We start from the raw sequence: 12,267 nt of genomic DNA, 5'->3' as shown, positions 1-12,267 counted from the left end.
AAATTACTTTATAACGGGATTGGTTAATAATCATTGGAAATTAAAATCGTTTATTCTGTAACGCTTCCTTCCGCTATCTGCCTCCTAAAGAAGATACGGTTTCCAGATAGATTTTCGTACATTTTCCCGCCTGTTGCTATCTCTATTGCACGCGCATAATTATATTGCCGCCAAGTTGGCACAGTGACATTGAGAACCGGCATCATGGGCGGGACAGCAATATAATAATGCGCGTGTAATAGAGATAGCAACAGGCGGGTCAATGTACGAAAATCTATCTAAAAAGCGTCTCAGCCTTAATAGCCAGCCACCTCTTACACTTTACTTGCTTAGATAACTTATTTCTGGTATCCAAAAACTAAGCGACTATTTTTTAGATACATAGCAGTAAATAATAGATAAATATAGAAACCACTAATCTGCATAAATACCAAGAGGATCAGTAATGACTAAAGACTGGGTCCCGTTTTTTAGGGGTACGGTTTCACATACTGGTTTGAGAATCTCCAATGTCTTCAAGTAACGACCTTGTTACTCATTAAAAACGGCGATGACAAATTGTGCCTTGAAGTATGACTATCCCGGCCATTCGTTGGGATTAATGTAATTTAATTTATAAAGTATCTATAATAAATATTACCATCCTCATGTTTAACCTTAAGCGATCTGCGTTGAAAATTGTAGCGTAGATCGATTAAAGTACCACCCCCGACAACTTGGGTTATTCCCACCTGTAAGTAACAAGTTGTTACCATTGGTAACGGCCTGAAATTTTTATCACCTTTTACCACAGGGAACAACTGAGAAAAAAAATACCCAATACAAAAGTGAGGTGGTAACGAACAGGATTATATTTTCTCAGTAGTTACCACTAAAAGATTGTAATTTTCTCATATAAATACCTAGATAAATATGAAGTGGGAATGTTTAACATCGACAAGGGGATTCAGACAAGTACGTGTGTGTAAAGGTAGGTCTTAATTTTTTGCGGTTCGTAAATTGTGAAACAGTTTTGTATATATTTGTTTCATACTAGTACCGATAGACTTATCTAAAAATGTTTGTTCAGTTTTAAAGCAGTTTACTGAATCGGCTATCGTTTAAAAATTAGCTACGCTACATTTTTGTCAGTAATATACCTACATTAAAATATTTTGGTGGTAACAACTGAGAATAAAAATTCTCACTAGTTACCACCAAAGTGAGTTAGTGTTGGTGATAACTACTGGGATTATTTTTGTAACTACTGGGAATAACCCGGCAACTCTTACTCTATCGGTAACTTTTATTATAATACTTACTTGGGTATTGCGAAGCTGTGCAATTGTGTATGTCGTGTCCAGTATAAACATGCGCTTGCTTTACGTTACTGACGTCTCACAGTGTTTCAGATCGTGAATAAAAAAACGTGTAACCGCTGTTTTAGTCCGGTGAGTCCGGTGGCCGGCTGCATGATACCCACCTGATAAAAAATTGGTAATTTTAATACATGTGGTCGGACTGCACAAACTGCCAGGCTAAGGTGAGGCCGACCAAGACGTACGTCAACAGGTTTAATGTAGCTGTTGTAATTTTAATTAAATTTTTCGATGGGGTAAATTGTATCTGTCACGTGGTACCACCAATTCGGTCGGACACAGAAACCTGCCGGTTGTTCGACCACTTTTTTCACTGTCCTCAAAGGCAGCAATCCTACCATACAAAGTTTCATTCTATTTATCGATTAGGTTTTCTTTTTGATGATTTTTTGTAAAAATTTGCTAAGTTAAGCCGCGAATTTGCCAAAAGCAGTTGAAGCTACTAAAAGTCAGCTACTCCCACAGAGTAGGTTTTTTTTATCGGGTGGGTTTCATGCAGCCGGCCACCGGACTATTTGTCTTTCTTTCTGACAACCATAACATAAGTATAAGTTCTATTCAAATTGTATGAAGCTTATACCGTTATTCTCTAGAGCCGCACGATTAATTAATACTATAAGTATATAGGCTAATCGATATCATCTATATGCAGCGTGACGTCAAACAGGACCAAGAGTTCGAGCCTCGTTTACGTCAATTCAAATGTACCAACCAAATATGTTGTTACTATGAAACCCAATGTTTACATATACGTTACATACATGTTACATACAAAACGCATTTGTTTGCGTTCAAAGCACATACCGCCCGCCACTGACGGCGCCGAGGTTATCGCCGAGGGATGGCTTATGTGTGAGGCCAAGCCAATTCTATGCATTTATAATAAGGATGGTTAAATAAAAAGTGCGATCGAATCGAAGAATAATTATGGTCCATAATAGCCACAGCAGTCGAAGACGTGACTAAATTATATTTGAATGTTCAATTTTGAATTTTAGCGCCTCGGCTTAAACTGCAACCCCCATAATTACAATTAATAATTATAACCCCCATAAATAATTACAAGCCTCAATTAGTTTATTTATGTTTTGTCTCATTCTTACAAATACTCAAGTTAAAATGACAATAAGACAAATGATTCAGATTGCTACCTAATTCAGTTTATGTACAACGCAATTACTCTCTAATACGACAATGCATAAAATACTATGTATAATGTTATCGTTTGTCGGGCATTTAATAGGTCTTACTAAATATACTTCCACTAGTTATTGCCTAAAATATCATTTACGCGAAACGCGCCGTTTTTATAGTAGCTTTTGTCTATGTATACGATTGATTTTTATGAGACATGCTGCAAGTCTCAACAGGGTTGCTCGTGAAACTCGCATTGATTGAAGGCCATTCACAAGAGCGCGTCTTTCTAGAATGTGTAGTAAAGTTACGACGAGTAGAGCGTAATTATTCATTTAATAAATTCGGTTCTATTTATGTTTCGTTAATCAATTAACTTAATTATTTTGCTGTATGTCTTAGAGCCTCTGCAGTCTAAACCACTAGTCACAAAAGCGGTGGACTTGCTACTTTAGTTTAGGTAATTCCGGCCGGCCTAGCACACTGGCCTTCGAGCAACACGGGCTTCCGACACATCGGAAGGGAGGGGCCCAAGCGATATCTCACCGTACAAATCTTTCTGCCATTTTTCGCGGGGGAAAGGTGCACACAGTCGCACTTCTCACCCACTTACATACAAAATCCAATCTGTAATGACGACACAAATACATAGAAAATGACACACGTCAAAGACAAATCTTGCAAACCTCGATCTCTTTTTGTGTACGGACGAGTGACAAGTGTCACAACACGCACACTAACACATTTTCGTTGAAGCATGTTATTGTATTCTGAGAGATGAGAAGTCGGATTTGTCGCTCGACCGATCCGCAATTTGTACTGAGCGAGCAAAATCGATAAATCCAACAATTACATGAGACTAAAATATAATAATTGTGTTTGAATGTAATTAAACGTATGATATGTAAAAAAAATATTACATGTGAAATGTAACACTTTCTTTTTGTAAATTTGATGTCCCCGACCTCTTTTTATAACAAAAAACCGAGCAAACAGGCATTTTTGTGCAGCAGTGTTCACGCGCGCGTCTGGACTCGGTCTAGTGAAAAATCCAAGTGCAACTAGTTTTATTACCCGCGCTAGATTAGATTGACGCGCTAATCTTGTACCTCAGCAGAGGGGAAATAGTGAAAATGCCGCCTCCCTTCCGTGTTGCTCGAAGACACTGGCAGTCGTTGAAAGAGGCTGCAATTAAGTGCGCACGATTCGAGTGATTCGGTCAGTTGCGCTTACGTTAACCATGTTTGTCGTGACACGTGACGCCATATGTAGTTTTCTTATAAAGACGGATCTGCCAGCCTTAACATTCTTGGAAATCGAAATCTGTCACACTAACGTATAATGTACAAATACAAGTTCCGATACTTAATTAAAAAGACCCGAATAATTTTTTAATCAATTTCTTTGTCGGTCTAACGACTCGCTCATAAGTTGAAAAACTATTGTTCGTAAAATATAGGACGTGCACAAGAAAATAGAAAAAAAAAATGTTTCTCCGTCTGAGTACCACTAGATCGGAAATATGGTGCAATAACAACCAACCTACCCACAGCCCCAACCGAACGTCTTGTGCGACTGCGCTGATACTGACACAAATATTTCGTATACTAAACTTCAGAGGCTCTAAATTATTGTACTTTATCTATGATATTTGTATGGTTTTACAATTTAGTGTTTTATTTTCTAGTCAGTTTTATTCATCTATAATTTATAAGAGGCATCGATTTTAAATATTTTATCCCATGTATCTATATATACTGCAAGTTTTATCAACCGACTTACAAGACGTAGTAATCGTATTGATATTGGAAAACTTATATATATTGGATTAATTTAGTGGTTTAGGCGGACATGATTATTTTTATTCCAAAGCTTAATAAATAAAATACACGAAATATTAGTTTATTTTTTAGCACGAGTGCTGTATTATTTGTAATTGTATAATGGTACTAGGTATAATTAGCTCATTCTGTTAAGTTATACCTGCGACCACAAAGGCGCGCGAGCTTAGCGAGTGAGCGGTAGCGCCAAGCGCCAACAGCAACTCATATTTTTTTATTGTCTCCTTAACCCTGCATTGGCTGGAATAGTTATTCCATATCAATTCAGCCTAAGCCTTTTTACGCAAAACTAGATTATTTTAGTCTAAAATAGATCGTCTTAAGGCGCCTGGGAAAAAAAATTGTTATTGCTCGGCTCAAAATCGAGGATGGACAACATCACAATTATAAACACGAAATATACATTTTAAAACGAATTAGCTTTCCATATTAATGCATCGCACTTGGGCTTGTATATTTATGCAGAATCTATAATTTTAAACGTAACACATAAGTACTTAACTCGTTTTTATACGCCTCCTGATAAATTTCTAATTTAATCATTCAGTGAACACTCAGGGTTATAATTTTAATGTAATTAAACATCACACTAAATCTTTTCTCATAACTTAAAAAAAAATGATGTTCGGTATAATTGATTAGTAGCGGAGTAACTATTAAATGCTATTGATCAATTGTTCGTTTGCAATGACGATTGCGGCCAACACTGCTAACATTCCTATTTAGTCGGGTTAATATTTAACCTAAACGCCTACCCTTTACCCACCGCGATGTCGTTTTTCACCTAAACTTAAAGAATTGTTTTAAAAAGTTTACAGACGTTAGTTAGAGAACGGAACTTAAATGTTTCTGCATAACTCACATTTAAAACATATAAGTAATGAACAATATAACAAATCGTAATTAAGTTGTCAAGCGAACCCCAGGCTCCCATGAGCCGTGGCAAAATGCCGGGATAACCCGAGGAAGAAGAAGATAACAAATCGTAATAGTACGAGTAAAAAAGTATATTTGATTAGTGCCATGACTGTCCGATCAATGTTATTTTTTTAACATGTTATCTGTGTACAAGCTGCAAAAACGCAGTAACAATATTCTTACCCCCTGAGTTACACACAATGTTTTTCATCACAAATGCGAAGTAAAACTAAATTTTAAACGAAATCATTCTTAAATACGGTGACATTTCAAACATTCGTCCGCCATATTGAATTTTTTTGGCAGTGTAGGCATCGAAGGCACAGACCCATCGACATTCAGTCACAAATGAAAATTGTGTAAAAATATTTTAAACGGCTATTAAATTAATCAAATTAAATATTTTAAGTATAAACAAAAATATTAAATAATAAACGTCGGTATATTAAAAGTAAAACTCCTTTATACCTTGACTTTAAACAAAGTATTTTACTTATTACCTACATATATGGTTCGCATGAATTAGTGACATAATTAAAAACAAGACGGAAGTGATCCCATAATAAGTGTTCCGTGAACAAAGTTTTGTGCGGAACACTAAAAAGCTATAACTCCCTAGGGACTGGGGCATTTGTTGAAACAATATAGGCATTTGCCCTTCAGTACACCTGCATGAAATAGAGTATTTTTCGAGCAAAACAAATAAAAACCTCGCCAGGGCCATTTTTGTCTTCGTAACATCTTGTGGTGTCATTGAAGTCACTAGAGCCGCTCGATACCTACAGAAATATGAATTACTACATTATATATAACTTTCAATAGAATTATTTCATGTAAAATTATGAGCCCTTATAAATAAATTAAAAAATCATTATTAATCTTCATTCATCATTCACTTGTCCCATTTAATTGGATTCGGCGACCCAATATTGTAAATGATTATTAAAATTAGTATCACGCGGTAAGGTGATATAATAACCTGTAGGTACAAACGTTCTGATCAATAATACGTTACATGCGTTATTTTTAAACACTTTCTTCTTTTTGTGCTAAATTAGCTTTTCTGTTCTATACGAAAAGGTTAAAGGTTAGTATTCCACCAGTGTGCGGCACAAGCATATTCAGTACAAAAATGCTTGTGCCACACACTGATGGAATCCCGCCTTTACTTAGGTTGACTATGAAGAAGCAACATTATTTATAATTGTTTTCAATTTTGGTACGGAATCCACATTATTCCACATGGCGAAAGATGTTACTTCCGCTCGATTGTTTTTTTAATGTAATATGTGCTATAATCGCTTTAACCCTTCATCAGGCTAAGGTCCTCTTGCACCATCCTACTAACCTTAATCCTGGTATCCATGGTAACGCCAGGTTTAACCGGTTAACCCCGGGTTAGTGTAATGGTGCAAGTGGGCCTAATTAACACATTCAATACCACTAAGTGCTACGGGTTACGCTCGTAGCGCGTAGCCACGGTTTCGTCGTATGTAGCGCGTAGTCGCTACGAACAGTGTACCCGACAGTCGGGTTCTTGGTGTTGAATGTGTTAAGGGATATGTATTTCCCATATACGGCACTTCAAACATGTGTTCTATTTTCGATGAGCAAGACTGACAATCGATTCGATTTTTTTTTGAAGTGTCATGGTAGATGGGTAAGCAACTGTATCAAAATGTTCACAGGAATTATGTAAATAAATACATATATTGTTTTTGTATGATATCTATGTATATTGCATTTTTAAGAAATAGTTAACAAGCACATTGGTGTGCTAGGTTTTATATGAAGGTATAATTTTTTAATCTGTATATAAAATATTTTTGATGTAAATTAATTCTAGACCGGGAAAAATACATAAGTAATATTATTTCAAAAAATTGGTTACACATAAAATTAATAATACTTAACGTTAAAGTTAGTGGAAGCGGAAGAGATGTAGTCTAAGAAAAAAATTGTGCAACTAACTGGTCTTCAATAGTTGCATTTTGACAACCCAGTTACTCAGTTCGACTGTCTAAACTCGTGGGCACGATTTTACCTAGACTTTACACCTTATCTACAATCCATTCAACTCAATCATGTCCAACCAAGTCTTAGTAGCTACTTACTTAAAATACCTGTGTTACCTGTTAATAATGAAGTTTAAATAATCTGTAATAAATATTACGTGTATCACATCCGAGAAACCCGATTACACATAAATTCCTCCATACATATTGTTGTTTCACCTAAGCTGTTTTGGACCAGCACGTGTATAGGGATAACAACCGGGATAATTGCCACTATGGGGTTATTGCGTCTTTTTGATTTTTTTTTCATAAACGTCAGTTACTACAGCTGCCATCTACGTAATATAGGTAAAGGCCTGAACCTAGGTTTTCGAAAAGTAGTGTCACGTCAACCAACACTGTGCATGAAGTCAATAAATCCTTTTAAATCCTGCATTTAATTTAGATGCTTGATGATTAGTAATAAACGTGATCAATATTAGTTTGCTAAGACGTGTAGGTATCCACTGTTTTCGTTAATAATGCTTTTTGTAACTTCAAATTCATGGAGGTTATTTTGTATAAGTACTTAGCAAAATGCGATAGTAACTTTAAGGTAGTTGCGTCTGTGTAACGGATTTGCCCATATGTCAGCGGTCAACAAGCATTTTCTTGATTTGTATATTCGTGCGTTTCCCGTTTAAAAAAAAACATGTATGTATATTATTAGATGCAGCGAAAAAGTTTCTATATGAATTCTCTTGGTAAAGACTTGTAGAAAGCGGAGAGTGGAAAAATGTTTCTATTCACTAATTAGATATTTCATAACTTGCGGTTAAAGGGAAAGTTATGTTACCGTAAAAACCCGTTTTTAGGGACATGGCGTTTTCCCTAGAGAAAACTAGTTATCCATACCGTCTCAGTGAAAACGCGTGTACTATTAGTCTTCCGTAATATGTACTTCGGTGAAACCTAGGTTTATGATTCGGTTAAATTGTGTTTTTTGAAAAACAAATTATAGCCAGCATTCAATGAATGTAGTATGATACCTTTGGGTATGGTGCTTTACGCACACTAGTGTCCCATCCTCTCCCCCTGACGCAACCCCCCCTTTTAGCATGAAATATGTCCCGGTTGCCAGTTTTTTTTTTGCGTCAGGGGGAGGGGATGGGACGCTAGTGTTCGTAAAGCACCATACCCAAAGGTACTACATTCACTGAATGCTGGCTATAATTTGTTTGTGTTCCCCATACATTAGAACACAACTTCACCGAATCATTAACTGGGATATTTTAGTCAAAACTAGTTTTCGCAAAGTGCCTTGGTGAAACATAGTTTTGTCTAGATGAAACACATAACAAATAAATCCTTTTTTTTTTCAAGTTAACATAATAAAATTCAGCACGGTCGCTTCGCTCGCTCGGTTTCGCGCGCTGTTTGATCACGGTTAACCTTCGCACGCTTCTCCTCGCTTCGCTCGTCGTCGCACCTATTTTTAGGGCTCCGTACCCAAAGGATAAAAACGGGACCCTATTACTAAGACTCCACTGTCCGTCCGTCTGTCTGTCTGTCACCAGGCTGTATCTCATGAACCGTGATAGCTAGACAGTTTAAAATTTCAGATTATATATTTCTGTTGCCGCTATAACAACAAATACTAAAAACGGAATAAAATAAACATTTAAGTTGTATGTACGTTGTATCAGTTGTATGGGGCTGCCATACAACTGATACAACGAACGTGATATTTTTTGCCGTTTTTTGCGTAATGGTACAGGACCCTTGGTGCACGAGTCCGACTCGCGCTTGGCCGGTTTTTTGACTCTAGCAAAATACCGTGAACGTTAACTAGTGAAAACGCGTTTTTCCTAGTCAATAATTAAACTCATATAATTTTGAATGGTAGTTAGTGAAAACTAGTTTTCACCTAGGCACTTTGGCAAAACTAGTATTGACTGAAAAATTCTGGTTATACTACACTCATGGACAAGAGAGGAACGCAAAAGAAAGGTTTAATTACTGGATACCCAAAAATATTTTTTTTGTTGTGCGTTCCTCTTTTGTTCATGAGTAGTTTCCGAGTATGCAATAGAATTTTTTAGTTTTTTTTAAACCAATTGATATCGAGTTGTGTCTTTTAGCTCTCTTTGAATTTCTTCCAGCGGATTCTACAGTTGTATACAACGAAACGCTAAAGAACTATTAACTGTCGGCATTAGTACTTTTAAATGTTGGTTGACAGCCTTATTGAATTGAAACGAAATCTATCGAGTGCATGCATCACGCTTTTAACTGAGGCATGAGTCACGCTTGCATCAGCCGACGGATGCCCTTTTCGAACAAAAATGGCACAATCGGGACATAGTACCCCTTAGTTACCGCTATAAATAATAATTTATATAAATGCCTAATAAATGAAAAGCGAATTCCATCTAATTAAGATGGTGTGAATAATGGGCAAAAAGCATACATGCATGTTCTAAACCTCTGTATTAATTTTGGCGTCGAGTCTAATCTCTCGCAAAGCTTGCTGAACATATAAACTATTAAACTATTATTAAGGAAAGTATATTTGTATTTACCTGTGATTTGTTTTAAAATCATCACTAATGTAATAAAACAAGATAATCAAATGCATGTGAAATATTCGTATTTGTTATATTTAAGTAATAAAGATGAAATTCTTACAACCATGACTGTAAATGGACAACTGTCATCTCTTATCCTCTACCGTGCCAGGGCAAACAAAAACAAAAATATAAATAAAATGTTCTCTTCTGGCAGTCCGTGTCACGAATGTCACGAAATGCTTGCATGAAAGTGAAAAGCCTTACTACACATTAAAAAGTGTCTATATTCATGGTAATCCTAAGCTCATTGCACATTGTAGTTTATTGCGAACGAGGAAAATCGTTCTTTAAATATTTTTAAATGACCTACAAACCCATGATGGTCGTATTCATGCAGCGGTACAGTAAAGCTTTCGTCTCTTTCTAGCAACGTGCCAGCAAGATACGAATGCTTTAAATCTACCATCGTATTATAGGCCTGCTGATGCATTTTTAAACACCCGTTTGAAAAGTAGCCCGGTGTTGCGGCTCAAATAAAGTCGGACTAAGCTAACTCTTCATGCCATTTACAATGACAGTGTGGCAAAGTCATCATTCATGTCAAATTTCTATAAAAATATGACGTTTATAATGACCCTCACTTTGTTCTATTCAAGTCGGTGCAAAGTTAGCTTAGACGGACTGAAAATGTTCAAAAATTTCTTCCAGCCTATGAGGCATATGGTTTCCCCGTCATTTGCTTGCTTGTATAATTTATTCGGCCTCACAGCCTAGTCCTCTTGTAAGAATAGTAAATAAAGCAATAAGTCTACAGAACTTTGTAAAAACCTAATGAATGTTAATTGTTTCGATTATTATTATATCAATATGTTTTAAAAACTTGTAAATATTATTATAGAGTTAAATAAAACAAATGATAATTTTACTGGCAGTTTTATTGATACACTACATATAGATGACTACTGTTTAACTGAGGCGTTTGGTAAGTTAAGTTATTATGGTCAGGTCAGTTACCGACTGACCGAAAACTTGGCTGCTTGGTGTTGTTTGTTGTTTTATTAAGCAAACATTTAATAATATAAACTAATTTTAGCCCCAAAACCTACTAGAAAATATACCGCGCAAATTCGTTATCCACCTGAGATTAGTGGTAGTAATTTAGTGTACTTATATAGTCTCGCATAGACATCAAAGTAACAATTTCTACTATCGATAATCATCTTCGCCGAGTTATTTTTGCTCAATTTGTTCGTTCTTGAAAAAAAAATTAGATTCAACCTGGTGTTTCATTTTGGCTTACTATTAACCGGGCAACTAAAATATTAAACAGGAACTTCTTCTTCTTCACTGGGCATATAATAATATAATTTGGCTGTACATTAATATTTTAGCGCCAATAAATTTATCATCATCATCATTTCAGCCTATATACGTCCCACTGCTGGGCACAGGCCTCCTCTCATGCGCGAGAGGGCTTGGGCTATAGTCCCCACGCTAGCCCAATGCGGATTGGGGACTTCACATACACCTTTGAATTTCTTCGCAGATGTATGCAGGTTTCCTCACGATGTAAAAAAAAAAAAATGTATATTAGCCTCAAATTTAAGCATCATATGTATTATTAAAAAACTGGCAGCAAAATCAAGACACCCAAAAAAATTATAGGGAACTTGAATTGATAGGTTGGCGTCTAAAATAATAAGTTGGCAAGTAATATTGTAAAGAGATCATAAAATTTGGTTGTTTATATATGTACAGAATATATACATATACAGAATACCTAAGAATAATTTAAACATATGGATACCTAGTTCTTTAAATTGACAAATTTCCTAATCCACAAAACACCACAAATTTATTTACCAATGGTCAGTACCTATACTTATAGTCGAAATTCCTAATCATGAAACACCTAATGGTCATTAAACCATTAGGTCTTTAAATTTTTAATTACTAACTTCATAAACTATCACGGTGTTCTGCAAGAGTCAAAAGATAGGTGCGACGACGAGCGAAGCGAGGAGGAGCGTGTTAGGTTGACCGTGTAGTGACCAAACAAAATATTGTATAAAATAACTAATTTTTTTTAATTAATAGATAGCCGTTTTCTTTTTAAAATGTGCTTCATAAACGGTCTCCAATATAATAAATTCAGTTGCCAAATAAATACTTGGTACCTGCCAGCTGCCTAAAAATAAACAAAAGCTGTACGGTATTAAAATCTTGTCTCATATTGATATATTTTAAGGCTCTGTTTTTGTTGCCAATTTATTATTTTATAGTCTGTTCGAGATCCTGAAAACGGTGAAAAATAGAGATACTACTCCTAAAAATACGTGTGATACCTCATTAGATTCGTCATCATGCCTAGAAAAATGTATTCGAAGCGTGTATTAGCACACAAAAAATATCAAAATTTATAAACAAAAAAAGGGGGAAAAAAGTAGATATT

The sequence above is a fragment of the Cydia splendana genome, chromosome Z (genome assembly GCF_910591565.1).
Source record: "Cydia splendana chromosome Z, ilCydSple1.2, whole genome shotgun sequence".
NCBI classification, from domain to species: Eukaryota; Metazoa; Arthropoda; class Insecta; order Lepidoptera; family Tortricidae; genus Cydia; species Cydia splendana.
Note: the sequence above shows the minus strand (reverse complement) of the source record.